We start from the raw sequence: 19,846 nt of genomic DNA, 5'->3' as shown, positions 1-19,846 counted from the left end.
TCCGCCCAGGAATTTTTTGACTGTGATGGAAGTAAATGGATTTACTGGGCTTTGTCCAAAACTAGTGAATCTGTCAGAGAACTAAAATGTCAGTGGTATATGAACTGTATCTATAGTAAAATGCTTAATCTGTTCAGATTTTTTTGTAATATTACACATTATTTGCACAACACAGACTTGGTAACAGATGGTAGTAATAGTACATTTGGTGTGTACTGAATTTCGTTTTTGTGGAGACAGAACTATTTTTTATGTCTTTATTCTTGCCTACATGTCATGGGATCATGGAAACTAGAGGAAAAAATTGAGGATTCCATTCATGAGAGACACCAGATATAATGAAAATGGTCATACGAGGGTTGGAACTTTAATAGTGGGAACTATTTATGCACAGCTCGTACAAAATAGATATGTGTTTCAAAGTTTTACTGACCTTCAAAGTAGTCACCAGCATTGTGTATAACCCGTTGCCAGCAATGTGGAAGTCATGGGATGTCATCACTTCTGTCTCTAAGCCAGTCGTAGGTTGTGTTCCATAAATGAACAGCATAGAGACAGAAGTCATGACACTTTCTGCAGGACCTGACCATCATTTTGCAGGACAATCCTCAACCACGTACAGTGCAAGCTGTTACTGATTTGTTTGACTGATGGGGCTGCTAAGTGCTATACCACCTACTGCACTCCCCTGACTTACGCCCTCATGAGTTCAACTCGATTTCTAAACTGAAGGAAACACTTCATGGCATTCGCTTCAGAATTGCTACAAATACGTTGGGCGATAGACCGCGCCGCTCGAATTGTCGACACAACTGGCACTGCTAAGAGTATCCTATGACTTCCACATTGCTGGCAACGGGTTATACATAATGCTGGTGACTACACTGAAGGTCAGTAAAACTTTGAAACACACATCTATTTTGCACAAGCTGTAAATAAATAACTGCCACTATTAAAGTTCCAACCCTCATATTAACAATAGTAAGAAACAACTGATACACCCGTAATGTGGTGGTTGTTCTTGAATGTGTGGAAGCAGCTACGTTGAATCAATTACGGATGTTAGATAAGTATGATGTATTGCATATCAACATTTTTTTAATTATTAGATGTAACAGTTGTGCAAAATTTTCTATAAAGGAGGTCTTTCATTATGCTGGTACTTTATTCCTTTTGTATATATCTTGTGCGATACTTTTGCTTTGTACCTTAACTACCATATAGGTGCTGTTAATGTGACAATCCTAGTGTGGTCAAATAATGAATATGATGACCTTGAGATGTACAACAACTTACAATGTAACATTCACTTCCACGGAGATTACAAAGACAAAATTAGACTAATTGCAGTATGCACAGAGGCATTTAAACTATCATTCTTCCCGTGCTCCATACGGGACTGGAATGGGGAAATTGTCCTAAAACCGTTACAGTAGAACGTACCTTCTACCATGCACTTTACAGTAGTTTGCGAGTGTAAAGATAGATGTAATTTCAAATGGGCAGTAATGAATGACAGGACAATGGCTACCAAGCTGAAAATGCAATAGTGAATCCAGAAAGAATAAAATAAGTCAGATTATGTAAATATCATTTAGATAATAACACATTTTGGGTGATATTTTTATTCACTCATCCACTTGTTATGTTCCATAAATACCACCCTGAACGAGACACTGCAGAAATGAAGAACTTACTTTTGAAGGTGGTTGTATAGAACTTTGAGTATAATATGTTAAACATCAGTATATATTGCAACCCTGGGTGCCATATAAGTTCTGTGTTCTTAAATGCACACTGGACTCGCATTCGGGAGGACGACGGCTCAATCCCGTCTCCAGCCATCCTGATTTAGGTTTTCCGTGATTTCCCTAAATTGTTTCAGGCAAATGCCGGGATGGTTCCTTAGAAAGGGCACAGCCGATTCCCTTCCCCATCCTTCCCTAACTCGAGCTTGCGCTCCGTCTCTAATGACCTCGTTGTCGACGGGACGTTAAACACCACTAACCTAACCTAACCTGTTCTTAAATAAATTTGAAACTCTATGTGCTGATTTCAACGTAGATGTAAAAACTGATGACAAATTTGATTCACATTTAATGAATCTGATAGCCACAATTAGGCTAAATCTAAATTTTGACCAATGCAGAAGAGTTACACCAACTACTTCAACGTGTATTGATAATACTGTAAGTAAGCAGACATATTTAAAGACCAGTATGCTTGTGTCTGTATATGTGTGGATGGATATGTGTGTGTCTGCGAGTGTATACACGTCCTTTTTTCCCCCTAAGGTAAGTCTTTCCGCTCCCGGGATTGGAATGACTCCTTACCCTCTCCCTTAAAACCCACATCCTTTCGTCTTTCCCTCTCCTTCCCTCTTTCCTGATGAGGCAACAGTTTGTTGCGAAAGCTTGAATTTTTTTTTTTTGTGTGTGTGTGTGTGTGTGTGTGTGTATATATATATATAGAGAGAGATTCTCGTTTTCACAAAGAGAAACTCTCAAATTTTTGAGGACAACTGCTTCATGCATCATGTATGAGACACTAGATGTAGGGCAAGTTACATGCAACCTACCCACATACTCAAACTAAATGAAAAAACTCCACACAATGTGCACATGAAATTTGTAAATAAAATCTACAAGGGGAAAAGTGGCCCAGACCTAAAAAATACTGAAGGAGACCTGGAAAAATATTTTAAAGGTAAATGCTACTATAGTGTAGAAGATTTCTTGAATGATGACCTTGTAATTTAGTATCTTTCAAAAGGTAACACCATATATATTATAACAATAGATTTTTTTTAAAAAAAAGATAACCAAGTAAAGTAATACATTTGCACTGTCACCCGAAAATAGTTTGTTAGTCTTAAAATTGACAAGTCACACTGATCTACTCACACTGACAACTTGGGAGATTACTTTATATATGTATATAAGGAGAAAAATAGCTACTTTGAAAACCACTATTGCTCTTTCTCCTATACCACTAAGCTGTTGTTTTTGTCTAATACTTCAGATTACGTATGTAACTTTACAAAGACCATTATTGACTGTTTACACACTGACAAAGTTACAATCAGTTTAACCCAAACATTAGAGTTGTGGAAAGTCAAAATATTCTGATAAATTATTGAAAGAGTGGCAAATGAGATATTATTCTAGTTTGATTTGAATACATGGGGATTTTAAGTTCCCTGCCCGATGTCTAACAGAAACCCTGTTATACACACTTTTATCAACTCAGTTCTTAACCCCAGGATGTACAGTCTGTGTGAAAATTATTGTAGTATTTGCATTGTTCATCCTAAATTTACTCTTATTGTTAACCAAAAACACAATCATAGGAAGTACATGTACTAATATAATAGAGGGAAACATTCCACGTGGGAAAAATATATCTAAAAACAAAGATGATGTGACTTACCAAATGAAAGTGCTGGCAGGTCGACAGACACACAAACAAACAATTTGTGTGTATTTTAGTGTGTGTGTTTGTGTGTCTGTCGACCTGCCAGCGCTTTCGTTTGGAGTACATGTACTGATACGTAAGTGTAATAATTGCAAGACCCTTGAATAGGATTATATTGAAGTAATTGTGTCCTTTTTATTATTATTATTTTTTTTTAAGTCATTAGTCTTCTGATTGGTGTGATGTGGCCTGCCACAAATTCCTCTCCTGTGCCAACCTTTCCATATTTTGCAACCTACATCCTCAATTGTTTGCTAAATGTATCGCAATCTGTGTCGTCTTATACAGTTTTTACTGTGTCTCCATAGTATCAGCAAGGAAAGGAATATATGGAAAACACTACTCATTACTTACCATATCAGTCCACCTAATTTTGTTGAAATGCTTCTGTTCTATTCTGTTCCGGTTTTCCAACAGCCCATGTTTCACTACCATACATTCCTGTGCCAAAGACATACATGTCAAAAACTTCTTCCTCAAATTAAAACCTATGTTTGGTACTAGTAGACTTCTCTTGGCCAGGAATGCCATTCTTGCTACTGCTGTTCTTCTTTTTTTGTCATCCTTGCTGCAACTGTCACGGGTTATTTTACTGTCTAGGTAGCAGAATTCCTTAACTTCATCTACTTGGTGATCCTAAATTCTGGTGTTAAGTCTTTTGCTTTTGTAATTTCCGCTACTTCACTTTTGCCTTTCTTTGACTTACTCTCAATCTATATTCTGTACTCATTAGATTGTTCATTTCATTCAACAGACCCTGTAATTCTTCACTTTCACTGAAGATAGCAGTGCCATTAGCAAATTTTAACATTGATATCATTGCATCTTGAATTTTAATCCCTTTCTTGAACCTTACTTTTATTTCTGTCATTGCTGGTTTGGCATATAACAATAGGGGAGAAAGACTATATCCCTGTCTTACACCCATCTGCACATTTTGTTCTGGTCTTCCACTCTTATTGTTCCCTCTTGGTTCTTATACATATTGTATATACTCGTCTTTCTCTATAGCTTACCCCTATTTTTCTAAGGATTTTGAGCATCTTGCATTGCACCATTTTACAGTGCCGATTGCTTTTTCTAGGTCAACAGATCCTGTGAACGTGTCTTGATTTTTCTTCAGTCTTGCTTCGACTACCAACCACAATGTCAGGACTACCTCTCTGGTGCCTTTACCTTTCCTAAAGCCGAACTGATCATCATCTAACAGACCCTCAATTTTCTTTTCCATTCTTCTGTATACTAGGTTTTTTATTTGTGTACAGAAGAATGGGAAAGAAAATTGAGTGTCTTTTAGATGATGATCAGTTTTGCTTTAGGAAAGGTAAATGCACCAGAGAGGTATTCCTGACATTGTGGTTGGTAATGGAAGCAAGACTGAAGAAAAATCAAGACACATTCACAGGATCTGTGACCTGGAAAAAGCAATCGACACTGTAAAATGGTGCAATGCAAGATGTTCTTGGTATTAGTGTCAGAAAGTGAGCGGAGAGTGAATAACATGCTGAACCATCTGAATGAAGCTTGTGTGGAATGTGGGATGCAAATAAACACAACAAAAACAAAGAGTATGGTCATCAGTACATGATGCAGACTGTCCAATATTAAAATAGGACAATCTCCCATTAGCCAAGTAAGTGCATTTAAATACCTTGGAAGCACAATAACTCAAGACTTGAGATGTCACCAGAAGGTGAAAACTCGAAGTGCCATAGCGAAGGATACATTCAACAGAAAGAGGAGACTCTTATGTGGCACATTAGATAAAGGTCTAAGGAAAAGGATTGGTAAATGTTTTGTCTGTAGTGTGGCACTATGTGGGGCAGAAACATGGACACCGAGACAAGAGGATGAAAAAAAGGTTAGAAGCATTTGAGATGTGGATATGGAGGAGAATGGAGAGAATAAGGTGGATGGAAAGTGTGAGTAATGAAAGAGTATTGGAAAGGGTTAGTGAAAGAAGATGTCTGCTGAAGGTTGTTAGAGAAAGGAAAAAGAACTGGTTGGGACATTCAGAGAAGGGAGTGCTTGCTAGCAGATGCTTTGGAAGGACTGGTTTGCGGGGAAAGACTGAGAGGAAGAAGAAGATACAAGATGATAGACAACATAAAGGGAAGAGGAAATTATGCAGACCTGAAGAAGATGGCAGAAGACTGGACAGCCCAGAGAACTACCATGTGAAAACCTGCCTTTCGACAGAATATTAATGATGATAATGATGATGATGATGGTGTATGCTAGTGTTGTCCAAAACTTGGATACAAGAGCTGTCAAGCCAATTGTGCAATAATTCACGCACTTCTTGGCTCTTGCAATCTTGGGAACTGTGTGGATGATATCTTTCTGAAAGTTTGGCGATATACCATCAATCTCATATATTCTACACACTACTGTGAATAATCATTTTGTTACCACTTTTACCAATGATTTTAGAAATTCCAGTGGAATTTTGTCTATCCCTTCTGCCTTATTTGGTTTTAAGTCTTGCAAAACTCTTCTAAATTCTGATTCTAGCACTGTGTCCCTTATGTCTTCCCTATTGCCTCCTCTTTTTTTCTTCTGTCACATCATCAGATGAGTCCTCCCCTCATAGAGGCCCTCAGTGCACTCTTAAACTTCACCGAGAATTGTTTTGACTTTTCTATATGCTGAGTCAGTCCTTTTGACAATCATGTCTCTTTCAGTTTCTTTGCATTTTTGTATTCCCGAACTACCCAAAACGTTTTTGTACTTGCTTCTTTTGTCAATCAACTGAAGAATTTCTTTTCTTACCCATAGGTTCTTCAAAGTTGCCTTCCTTGTACCTACTTTTTTCTCTCCAACTTCTGTGATTGCCCTTTTAAGAGAAGTACATTCCTCTTAACTGTTCTGCCTACTGAGCTATTCATTATCGCAGTATCTGTAGCCACAGAGAATTTCAAGTCTATCTCTTCATTCCTTAGTACTTCTGTATCCCACTTCTCTGCACATTGATTCTTTCTGACTAGTCCCATAAACTTCAGCTGCTCTTCATTGTCACTAAATTGTAATCCAAGTGTATATCTGCCCATGGGTACACCTTACAATCCAATATCTCATTTTCAAATCTCTGCCTGACCACAATGTAATCTCACTTGAATCTTCCTGTATTTCCTGCCGTTTTCCATGTATACCTCCTCCATTTGTGATTCCTGAAAAGAGTATTTGCTATTACCATCTGAAACTGATTGCAGAATTCAATTAGTCTTTCTCCTCTCTCATTGCTGCTATCAAGCTCATATTCTCCCATGATCCTTCCTTCCTCTACAACTGCATTAAAATTCTCCATGACTATTAAATTTTCTTCTCCCTTTATGTACTGAATTACCCCTTCAATATCCTCATATACTTTCACTATCTCTTCATCTTCTGCTTCTGACATCGGCTTGTATACCTGAACTATTGTCGTCAGTGTTGGTTTGCTGTTGATTCTGGTGAGAACAACCCTGATTGAAATGTTCACAGTAACTCACTCTCTGTCCTACATTCATTCATATTCATGATGAATCCTACTCCTGTTATACCATTTTCTGCTGCTGCTGATAGTAACCTGTACTCACATGACCAGAAATCCTTGTCTTCTTTCCATTTCACTTCACTGGCTCCCACTGTATTTAGATTGAGCCTTACCATTTCCCTTTTGAGGTTCTCTAGGTTCTCTACCACATTCAAACTTCTGACACTCGATGCCCTGACTCTTAGAATGTTATCCTTTCATTGGTTATTCAATCTTCTTCTCTTGGTCACCTCCCCCTTGGCAGTCTTATAGAGATTCAAATGCGGGGACCAGTCCGGAATCTTTTGCCAATGGAGAGATCATTATGACACTTTTTGAATTCTAGACCAAGTGTCCTGTGGAAACATGTTGTATGTCCATAATGCATTAGTTTCCACTGCCTTCTGCATTCTAGCACTGTTGATCATTGTTGATTCTTCCACCTTTTAGGGTGCAGTTTTCCACCCCAAGGGCAACAGAGTGCCCTGAACCTCTGTCCACTCTTTGACAAGGCCATTGGCATAATGAGGGTGACTTCTTACGCCGAAAGTCTTCGGCCGCTGCTGATTATTTTTATTCAAAATTTAGACAGTTGCAGAGTTCGAATCCAGGAACAAGAACATTTTGATTTATGGCATCATATAAAACCCAAATATTGCAGGTGAGATAATTATGACCAAGAAAGTTTCCAATTTAAAACTAACTAACCAGGCAATGTTAGACATTATGATTGTAAGTATTTTAACTGACAGCTTCTTTTGCATAGTGATTAAGAATTCCTTGAATAAACTAATATTTTAGTGTATATTGGACTGAGGGAGGAATTAAGGCAGGGGCATGCAATCGGGTTAGTTTGAAACGAAAACAGATGAATTAAATAGGTATACAGACTTCTGTATTTCATAAGGGATAGTGAAATGAAAATGAGACAGATGGGAAAAAACAGGTAAACTGTTTATTATTTCAAAAGTAATAACCACAAATGTTTATACATTTATCACTCTGTGAGACAATATGGTCAAAGCCTCCATGAAAAAATGTTTGCAGTTGCCAATGGAACCATGATTGCACCCAAGCATGTGCCTCTTTGTCCAAAATGAAGCAATTGCCCAAGACTCCTGACTTGCGAAAATTTCATGGGGAGAGATTGAGCCTGTATGGAGGATGTCTAAGGGCTTCTCAGCGAAACTTCTATAGTGTAATCCTGGCAACTTATGGGCCCACCAGTAGGCAACCACAAACATTTTTCCATGATGTCATTGACTGACTTGTCTCACAATGGGATAAGTGTTTTAACACTTATGGGGATTATTTATGAAATAATAAAGTTTACTTACTTTTTTCCATCTATATCATTTTCATTTGATTGCCCCTTATATGTGTGGTACACAGGAGGTGCACCTATACAAGGAGAGCAAGCCATCAGTGGCTGAAGGGGCTGCAGAGAGAGAGAGAGAGAGAGAGAGAGAGAGAGAGAGAGAGAGAGAGAGAGAGGTGGGAGTGGGGTGGAGGGGGGGGGGGGGGGAAGAATTCCTGTGTGAGACAAACACTGTGCAGGCATTCCCACTCCCTCCCCCCTGCACCTTGATGACTGTAGACAATTCTTGCAGAGTGTCACAAGCTGTCAGTTTGTATCTGGTTTGAACTCCCCCAGGCCTGTAACATCAGCTGAGCCCAGTGCACAAGTCATGGGTACAGAACTGCAAGCAAATGTCACCTTTAAGAGAGAGAGACCAAGAGGATTTAATATTTCAAAACTCATTTAAAAACTACTGAATTCCTCCAAACAGGTGGCTACATGCACAATATCTTGATTTTAAACTGTAATTAAAAATTGTTCATTGCCAAAGGAAATGAAAAGAACATTATATTGCCTGCAATAGACGTGTAGCATCAGCATAGTGCAAATGATATCACAAGAATGAGACAAGATTCAGAGTGTGGAAGCATTAAGTATGTTGACTGAACAGCTAGTTCATAGTGTTCAGTGGACATCACATTTCGGCAGTCAGACATGTCGCCTTCACCTCAAGGGCTCGGTCACAGCACAATCACTGGATTTTACCCCTGTCTGTTTTGGAATATAGGCCATAAGACTGAGCCTCCAGCAGAAAAAAAGTGCACATTTGAGATGAAACTTTTTCCTTTTGCAACAGACAAATACCAAAGAATATAAATGATTTGTCTAGAGATGGCATGAAACATTGGTAAGTCACCTTTGCCCAATTTGCCATTACATTTTGTAACAGTGAAAAGACACAGTACAGCTAACAAAAATAACCCAATAAATATGGAAAGATAAAATGTTTCTGTAGAGGAATTTAGTCATAAAAATTCACTAGTGGTGTCAACCTTGCCCCCGAGGGCTCATCAGTTTGTGACAGGAAAATGTAATCATAACAATGACATGATGTAAGTTAACAACACCCCAAAAAAGTATCGTTGCCCATAGACCCACCAAAATATATTACAAATTACTCATGTATCCACCAAAATACAATACACTGAAGGAACACAAAGAAATTGTGTATGAGGTACCATATGCAATTAATTCAGCCATATTAAAACCCACCAAATTACAATAATCTATAGATCCAACATAACCCACAAAAAAGTCAGTTAAAGTATAATTAGGAAGAAACAGTGGTGGCTGCTGTGTAAGAGCATGTGACAACTTAACTTTCAACACCTTGTGGATTTATAGGTTTGTGGCAGTTATCGACTGCTAGAGTCGACCGCCTCATCTTTGAGAACAAACTTCTTTGAAAACTGTTGACCGCAGTGTGTTCCGAACTCTGTATTTGAGCGGACGTGTTTGTACTGGCATGATCAAAATAAAGTTAATTCATTATAAATGAGCGAATACTTAATGTTGGGTTCGATATTACCACACGTAACATCTTGATCCCCACACTGGTGACCCCGATGCTCATGAACGCTGCTTACGATGCCAGAAATGTGTACTGGAACATCGTCGTGGACAAACAATGCAGCAACCCTTTGTCGGATTTCTACGTCTATCGACTTCACATTGCGCCGCATCTGGATGCAGTGTACAGGAAGAATAATTAGTGTGTAAATTCTCGACTCTTGTGTGAATCGTGCTTTTTGGTAACTTTCGTCACCTTCTCACACATCAACAATGCGACCGAGGCGCACATGTCCATCATAACCCGCTCAACACGTTGGTAATTTCACTTCCGGACAGTGCAGTGCTCCTTCGCCATTTAATTTGGACGATTTTGACTTGCTTTTGTGTAATGAATTAACTTTTTGCAGTGCTTTGATACTGGACAATCACGCCAAACAATGGACTACAACAAACGGGGACTATGTTGCAAATCCCAGTTAGCACGAACTCCTAACTACGGCTAAATTGCATGCCTGGTCGAATTTACGGGAACAGTTTCATCAAGGACATCCTACCAATCAACGACAATGCACCAATTACACCGACGACAATGCCGGCTGTTTCTCAGTGCAACACTGGACATGCCATGCCTCCCTCTACACAGCACCCGAGCCGCACCGACTCTGCCCGACCGCTACTGACAGCGACGTCACGGCCGCCGCCTGTTGGCTCACTGACCTCGACCCAGTCAAAACAAACAGCTGCGTGACATAGGATCCCGCCACGGCAACTGCACCTGCATCTTGTCAACAAAGACTGCTTCATGACATACATTTTCACCTGATCAACTGCAACAGTTACCAAGACATTGAGAAACGGTCCGATCGCGCCTCGCACTAGCGCCTGCCACGACACGATCGGTCCCGCGCACCTGCGTCATCAGCTGGCCGGGTGCACATACGTCTATCATCATCCTTACTATGCTCCGCACTACCGGCGGGGGCTCTGTGGCAGTTATCGACTGCAAGAGTCAACTGCCTCATCTTTGAGAACGAACTTCTTTGAAAACTGTTGATCGCAGTGTGTTCCAAACTCTGTATTCAAGTGGATGTGTTTGTACCGACATGATCAAATTAAAGTTTATTCATTATAAATGAGCAAATACTTAATGTTGGGTTCAATATTACTGCACGTAACATCTCGACACCCACAGGTTATTTTTATTTGAATTAAACATAACAGAAACTGCAGTGTGAAAGATAAGGCACTTAAATCTACTGTTCTACTGGTCCTCTAGACTCTATGAAACTAGGCAACAGGGTCACAAGCACACCTTAAGTTGTGCACGTTTTAAGAGCTTTTGTGCATGCACAACTCGTGATGTTATTTCCTTATGGGCCAAATATATACAGATTTGATAAACAACGTGCACTGTTCATGATGTGCGCAGCTAGCCCTTGCCACCAGGTGATAGCAAACTGTGGCAGACTTTTATCCCTGTTTGTTTGGCATAAATCCTGCTATATAAACGATAGCACGCTCCTGACAAGGGAAACTCCCCATCGCACCCCCCTTGGATTTACTGGTAAGAGACTCCAGTGGACAGCCTGTCAAAAATTAAACACAGATCAGGCATGAAAACAGGAAGGAGGTGTACAGAACCATGAAAAAAAAAGAGTAGAAACAGTGAACAGTCCAAGGCCAAGAAGTAGAATACAGAGCAACCTGAATGAGTAACAGCTTCATGGTTAAGTGGTTAGGTGTTGGACTACTGAGCGCGTGAGCTGTGTTCAAATCTCTGTAGTGCGATTTTTTTTCTGCTTTTCACTGTATTCTAGTTTATGTCTGTGTCGTGGTTTGTTTGTTTTAGGGTGCAAAAACAACTAGGGTCATATGTGTCCATGTCAGAACTGTAGAATGCGAAGATAAAGAGAGGAGTTAAAAACAACTACACATTAATCCCAAATGACAGAAGAGAAGACAGCTAAAGACAGTGACATGGAGAAAGGTCTATAAAATACAGCATAGAGAAAATGAGGCGCTGAACTCAAAATTAAATGGCCTCCACCGTATTGCTACAATGGATAAAAAGTAAAACGCGATTGAAAGCCTGCATGTCATTCACTAAAACGGCCAATAACTCAAACGACATACACAAACAAGAAAGTAAGGGGCTCACATACGGCAGCACAGAGATCATCGGAGGGAATGTAGTAACTAGCGGACTGAGGTACGAGGACTGCAGCCTTGACAGCGGCATCAGCAGCCTCGTTACCTGTCAGACCAACATGACCAGGAACCCACACAAACATCACAGTGGCTCCATCAAGAGTGAGCAAGTTACAGCTTTCCTGGACCCGTTGCACTAAGGAATGGATGGTGTACAGCACACAGAGGCTTTGATGGGCACTGACAGAGTCAGAGTAGATGATGCAATTGAAAAGCCTGTGTCATCAGGTGTACTGTGTGGTCTGATACAGAGCAAAAAGTTCTGCTGTAAATACTGAGCAGTGTTCCAGAAGCTGATACCAAAAAGCATCAGTACCAATGACGAAGGCACACCTGACACCATGATCAGTCCGAGAGTCATCAGTGTACACAAAGGTACTATCACCAAGTCCTGTGCGAAGTTTGTGAAACTGAAGGCGATAGAGTCGGGCTAGAATAGTGTCCTTAGGAAGCGAATGAAGGTCAAGGTGAAAACGGGCCACCACACGAAACCAAGGTGGTGAAAGGGTAACACCCACTGGGAAAGTGGCAAGTAGTTGAAGTTAAGCTGCCGGAGCAAGAGCCAAAATGAAACCAGCAGCAAGAGCCAAAATGAAACTCCAGGAGGTAACAGAAGAGGGATGTGCCCCATATTGGTGATCAAGGGAGTCACTGAAGAAGGAGCCATAGGATGGGTGGCCACACATGGCAGACAAACAGCATCTGCTGAGGAGAAAGTCACGGTGATAGGACAGCGGCAGTTCGGCAGCTTCTGCATACAGAATCTCAGCCGGGGTAGTGTAAAAGGTACTGGTGACCAAACGGCTGCCACGATGGTGGATAATATTAAGATGGTGTAAGAGGGATGGACGTGCTGGTGCTTAAATGAAACAGCCATGGTCTAGTTTCGAATGGACAACAGAGTGGGACAAACAGAAGAGGGTGGTGTGATATGCTCCCCAGCAAGTACCATTGAGGACACGTACAACATTGAGGTACTGCATACAGCAGGCTGCCAAGTAATAGATGTGTGAGGACCAAGAAAGTTTCCTATCGAGCATGAGCCCCAGGAATGTCACAGTTTCAATGAACAGAAGAGCAGCAAGCCCAAGCTGTAAAGACAGCAGAAGAAACTAATTACGCCCCCAGAAATTCATACAAATGGTTTTGCCAGCAGAAAAACGAAAGCCATTGTTGATGCTCCATAAGTGAAGGCGATCAAGACATCGCTGAAGACGCCGCTCAATGAGACAAGTCTGTGGAGAATTGAAATAGATGGCGAAAAAGGGAGCCGGAGATGCCCGGCAGAAGACAGGCCATTATAAGGTTAATGGTAACAGCAAAGAGGACGACACTCAAGATGAAACTCTGAGGCACACAATTTTCTTGGATAAGGGTGTCCAACAAGGCAGAACTGACATGTACTTTGAAAACTCGATCTTTTAAAAATTCCTCAAGGAAATGGCATGCAGCCATGGAAGCCCCATGCACAGAGAGTATAAAGAATACCAGTCCTCCAGCAGTTGTTGTAGGCTTTTTCCAAATCGAAAAACACGGCCAGTCTGGGATTTCTGCAGAAACCATTTATTATATAGATGGACAAAGTAACAATACGTTCAACTACAGAACAGCACGCTCGAAATTCACAATGTGCAGTGGTTAGTAAATTGTGATACTCAAGCCTCCATACCAGCCAGGCATGAATCATAAGTTCCATCACCTTGCAAACACAGCTGGTGAGAAAAATGGGGTGGTAGCTGGAGGAGTTTATCCTCATTGGGCTTAGGGTTTGACAATGGCTTCATGCCAGGGTCTGGGAAACGTGCCTTCTGCTCAGATGCAGTTGTACGTATTAAGAAGAAAGTGTTCCCCTCAAGAGAAAGGTGCTGTAACATCTGAATGTGAACACTGTCTGGCCTAGGGGCAGAGGATCAAGATGAAGTGAGAGCATGACCCAGCTCCCTCATAGTAAAGGTGGCATTGTAGCACTCATGATTCTGAGAAGAGAAGGGTACCGCCCAAGCCTCCTCCACTCGTTTCTAATGGAGGAAGGCAGGGTGATAGTGGGAGGCACTCGAAATCTCTGCAAAACGGCGGCCCAAGGTATTGGAGATAGCAATAGGGTCTATGACGACATCATCTGCTGCTGTCAGGCCGGAAATTGGGGACTAGATCTTGGTCCCGAACACCATTGGAGGTTGGTCCTCATGACGGAAGTGGGAGTGGAACTGTCAAAAGAATGAGTGAATGAAATCCCGCTATCTTTTTTGCTATGCCGAAGAATGTGATGACACTGTGTACGCAACTGTTTACAATGAATGCAGTTTGCCATCATAGGATGATGGCTAAAAGCATGGAGACCATGTCTCTGTGCATGAATAGTGTCGTGGCATGCCTCAATTCTCCAAGGGACAGGGACATGGTGTTGAAAAGAGGAAGTGTGAGGAATGGAATGTTCTCCAGCAGTAAGTATATCAATTTTAAGATATTCTACCTGGTCATCACAACTGGGGATATGTTGTTTATAAAAGGTCACCAGGAAGGAGTAAAGCCTCGAGTCACCCTTAGAAAGCCATCATTCAGGTGTGCACGTAGGTGGGGTAGGCGTCAGCAATCAGATAGCACACGGGAAATGGTTGCTCGAGTATATGTCATGGAGAATGGACCACTTGAGATGATGGGCAAGCTGGGCAGTGCAGAAGTATAGATCCAAATGGGAATAGATGCGCGTGGAGTTTGTAAAAGAACGTGGGTGCTCCTGTGTTAAGGGAGACGAAGTTAAGATGATTGAGAACATTAGCCAAGAGGGCACATCTCAGACAGGTTCTGGGAGAACCCTAAAGGGGATGGTGTGCATTAAAGTCACCGAGCAGGAGAAAGGGGGTGAGGTAGCTACACAATAAGCTGGAGGAAGCCAGTCCTGGTGACAACGAAGGATGGAGGGATGTAAACAGTAAAAGGGAAAAGGTCAACTGAGGAAGGAAAAGATGAACTACAACAGCTTGAAGGTGGGTAGCCAGGGAGATTGGTCGACTATGAACATATGAGCAGCATGACTCCCCTGTGAGATGGAATGCTGCCCTCTGAGGTAAGGTCAAAATGGTCCAGGAAGCAATGCGAGAGCTCAAAGTGGTCATGAAGATGCAATTTTATTTCCTGAAGGCACAGAACAAGCAGACACTGTGATTATAAGAGCAGCTGAAAATCCTCTTCGTTGGACCAAAAGCCACAAATGTTCCATTGAAGGGTAAGCACAACGAGGAAACAGGAGAAGGGAAAAAATGAAGGGGTGTCACGTCAGTGGCTGCCGAGTGCCAGCCTTCAAAGGCTTGCTGCTACAGGGCATGGAGACAGGAGGATCCTGCTGCATGAGGTCCACAGAAGTGACAGTTTTATCCTGCTGTTGGCCTGCCCACAGAAAAGCGGTAGGTTGTTTGCACTGGCAACACAGAGGTCGGCCTGGCGAGGGTATTACATGGCAAGACCATCGAAGAGGATCTCCAAGTCAGTGAAGGAGAAGACCGTTTGCCTTTCTTTGACTTCTTGGAGCCTTTCTGATTGGCAGTGGAAGACTCAGACTTTTTTTGTGTGGAGGGACATAGAAAGTCTTCGAGAAAGCATTCCTTCTGTCCTCTCCAGCATGTGATTGCGACCAATGAGGCAAAAGTTTGATGGCTTCTTGCACAGCTGGAGGAGGAGATGGGGACACTACCATGACACTGGGCGATTTCACAACCGTGGTGCTAAATTTTAAGTTGCGTGTCTGCATGGCTATGTCCTTCGTGGAGCAAGATGTAGCAAGAACAGTACTGTAGATGTCAGATGGTAGAACACAGGGTTTCTGATTAGCCAACGACATGCAAGCGATCGGGTAAGGCACATTTTCCCTCACCTGGATCTCCTGGATAGCCCGTTCATTGAGATACACAGGACAATCGCGGGAGGAGGTGGCACAGTCACCATTGTAGTTGATGCAGCGGGGAGAAGGAGGTGGACAATTGCCCTCATGAGCATCCCTACCACAGGTTACCAGGTTACACATTTGTCTGGGTGTCAACAGGACTCTCAAGTTTGGTTGTAATGATGACACTGGTAGCAGCACATCACATTCAGAAAATACCGTCTGACTGTGATAACTTCATAACCTGGTTTGATCTTTGATGGAAGAACCACTCTACCAAAAGTGAGAAAAAGAGTGCATGGGGGCACTAAGGATGCATCTACTTTTTTTCATCACCCAATGGAGTGCAATGAGACTCTGATCAGAGAGGTATGTTTGGATTTCTGCCTCGGTCAAACCATCGAGCAGCCCAGTGTAAGTAACACCGTGGGAAGAATTCAATGTTCGATGGGCTTGACATGAACAGGATAGCCGTGGGGCAAGCAGTTGTGCTTGAGAATCAGAAGTAATCTTCAAAAGCAAAGTGCCATTTCATAAACAAGATCAGGATTTCACAGGGCCAGCAACTGCATCCAACACCATTCTGAACAATAAAGGGATTAACCATAGCAAAGGGCTGGCCATCTTCAGTATGTGACACCATGAGGAACCGTGGTGCAGCTGGCAGGTTCTTTGAGTCATTAGCCCCATTCCATTTATGTTTCGTAGATGTAGATTGTCAAGAACATGATTGGCTCATTGTGAGAAAATCCCTCACAATTCCCAGCATCTCCAATGGCATGCTCCTTACAACTGGGATCCTCCTTCGGGGGGAGGGGGGGGGGGGACACCGGCCTTAGATGATTGTTCACACACCAGGTCACGCCTCATGAACACCTGACAGCATGACCAATTGGCAATTTGGGAAGGTAGCAGCTCAGGCAATCACCTCTCCCTGGGCCTGGCCTGTACCAGGAGGTATGTGCGAACCCTACCTGTCAACCCAGGGCTGGGAATTACACATTACCCAGCCAGCCGTTACGTGTCAGACACAGGGGTTGGCCTTCAGGAGCACACAGGGAGGAAGAAGAAAAAAGAGGAACCTCGAACGCCAAAGCAGAGAAAGGATAGGAGAAGGAGAATGAAGAAAGAAAAAAAGGAACAAATCAGTAGAGAGACTGTTCCAATATTGGCCACTGAAAATGCAGAACACATTTCCAGAAACATCCCAGGCAAGTTGCCCAAGGGAGGGGAAAAAGGATAGCAAGAGGATAGACGTGCAGCACAGAAGGGAAAGTATGCTATGAAGGCAGGCTGGGGGCCTGTGTTAGCCAAGCATGAACCCTGCAAAAAGCAGCAAACCCCCTCGGTGGGCGGGAAGGAGGGGGGGGGGGGGGTGTATGCCTTGGTGTATCGTCCGTTTACAAAACTGAGGCATAAGGTGGGGACCTATAATAACAGTTGATTGTACACAGCTACTCTACTAGCAGCCAAAAGGAAGTGGTTTTTGAATGGGAACTGCAAACGTTTGATGACAAGGTGACAAATCAACTGAATCCTCCACTGGAAAACATGTCTGATGCGTCATACACGGCATTAGTGACAGTACGTGTGTCGTATGACAGGAATCTCTTATCATTGCACCTAATTTGTATGTCTGGTAAGAGAGAGAGAATGCCTCCTTGACTGATTTAGGTGTTTGTATGAGTGTGAATGTGATCACTGTCAAGGAAATAATGAAAATACAGTAGTTTGTCACATAAGCTGCAACAAATGAATGCAACGGTTTCACAATTGCACAGTTTCTTTGTGCTCTGTTAAAACAAGTGTTTTTAATGTGCTTGAAGATGCATTCCATTTTGGAAGTTCTGACTTCAGTTCCTTTGTTGTAACATAGTTCACCCATTTATTTGTTATTTTCTTTCCTGTGAAATGCCTATGTGGTATCTCGTCTGCTCTCACTATTCATCACATTTACTTACAAAGGTAATGTATTCTTACCACATGACTCATATCCTATAACCACTGCACAGCATGACAGTGGCCAAGATTACAGAAAGAAACATTTCATTTCAATGACCGAACAGACAGTTCATAATGTTGTGAAAAAATGGCATGAGGAGTTTTGAACACAGCTCATGCGGTTTATGGTTCAACATCATGACCACTTTATCTTTTCCTTTTCCTTCCTTGCATTCCTGAAATTACTAAAAACTACAAAAAAAGGAAAAGCTAATGCCACCACCACTTTTGCCCTAAGTAATGAAGAAGAATCCCAAAAGAAAAGCTCCACCACTTCTGACATTGTTCCCTATCACGAAAGATCCCAATAACTTCTACCAAAAAAAAAAAGAGGAAAAAAACAGGAAAGAAGGGTACATGAAAGGTACATTTTTAATTTTTTATTGTTATTTTTTTATTTATTTTATCATATATGAATCCATTTCACTCATGAAACACGTCCTCGGAAAGACATGATTGCTTTGGATATCAGCAGAAAAGAAAATCTGACATAGTGGTGACACATCAGTAGATCATCAATGCACGTCATCTCGAAAGTGCGTACGAATAACCATTGAGGAGATTGTATCTGTAAAATGGAAGAAGGGTCATATGTTAGCTGCTCTTTGCATGGATGATCCAGTTGTAAGAGGTGGTCGTGAAAAGTGCCCTGGAGAAAGTTTGAGAAATATTGTTGGTACTTAGGTTTCTTGACTGTTGCACAGTGTCAGTCATTAAAGTATTGCTGGAAATCGAGGATTGATTTGTCAACAACCCCAAAAAGGTAGTGAGCTGCATGCCCGCTAATCCAAGTCACTGAGTAGGTCTTTGCATGCAGAAAATAGTCCACATCCGGGAAGAGAATCATTTGGGGGTGTGCTGTCAGTAGTCATGCATGTGATGAATGCCAGCATCTGGTGGACCTAAAGCCAAACATTACTCGACTTGCTGCACACAAGTCGATGGCCATTGTCATCTTGCATGCCACATGTGGTACATAAAGGCGATGGTGCCAGGTGGATCCAGTGGAGACTCGACTGGCAGACCTAATTTATGATAACCATCACATATCAGGTGGACTGGATGTCCCATGCAATAGTAGGAGCAAACACTGCCCTCCACATGGCATTCCATCAGACGAGAGGATGTTTTTCTTCAACCACATTTGGCAGAAGCTGTGATTGCAGTGAGGAACTATCTTGGTTGTTGGTAGACATGGAGGGAGAAGCACGATTCTGATGCAGCTATATTCAAGAAAGAAATAGCTCAAGTTGAAAAAGGGAGCTGGCACGTCTGTCAGCAGCACTGGGGCAATAAGTGAGCTTGGGGTAAGGGCCCTCATCAGTAGGGTGGTGAGGCATGTTGGAGTGCATCGCCACATCTTTTCATGAATGCTTACAAAGAGGGCTGTTGCTCAATGGTGGATGTGACAGAGATTGAGGACTCCTTTGTCCTTCTGGAAGGTGAGGGTTTCATAGCTGACTTTAAACAACAGGTCTTGATTCACAAAGGAACCCAATGCAGTCAACATTCGTCTGGCCATTGACAGCTGTATGGGGAATGTCTGAGCTATGTGCAGGATTGGCAATGCGACAAACATTAGCAAAACATTTCCTTTGCAGTATCTCGATTGATCTGCTCATATCTGGCATAATAAGTGCCTACTGTTAAGGTCCACTGATTGTTGCAAGTTGGTTATAAAATCAATACCCAGACATCAACCACGTCACACGTCCACAGGGGAGCGACGCATTCATTGGCAGCCCACAGACTATAGGCAATGCGTGAGATTTGCAAACATTATGGACACTGCTGGAAGCAGCACTGTAGGACTCTACCCACTCCAGCACTGCCTGAACACTCACTGCTGTTTTGCAGGAGGTGGTCATCTGTGTAGGCCATGCAACAATAAGTGTTT

The sequence above is a fragment of the Schistocerca piceifrons genome, chromosome 3, assembly GCF_021461385.2.
Source record: "Schistocerca piceifrons isolate TAMUIC-IGC-003096 chromosome 3, iqSchPice1.1, whole genome shotgun sequence".
NCBI classification, from domain to species: Eukaryota; Metazoa; Arthropoda; class Insecta; order Orthoptera; family Acrididae; genus Schistocerca; species Schistocerca piceifrons.
This window is presented reverse-complemented; position numbering follows the sequence as displayed.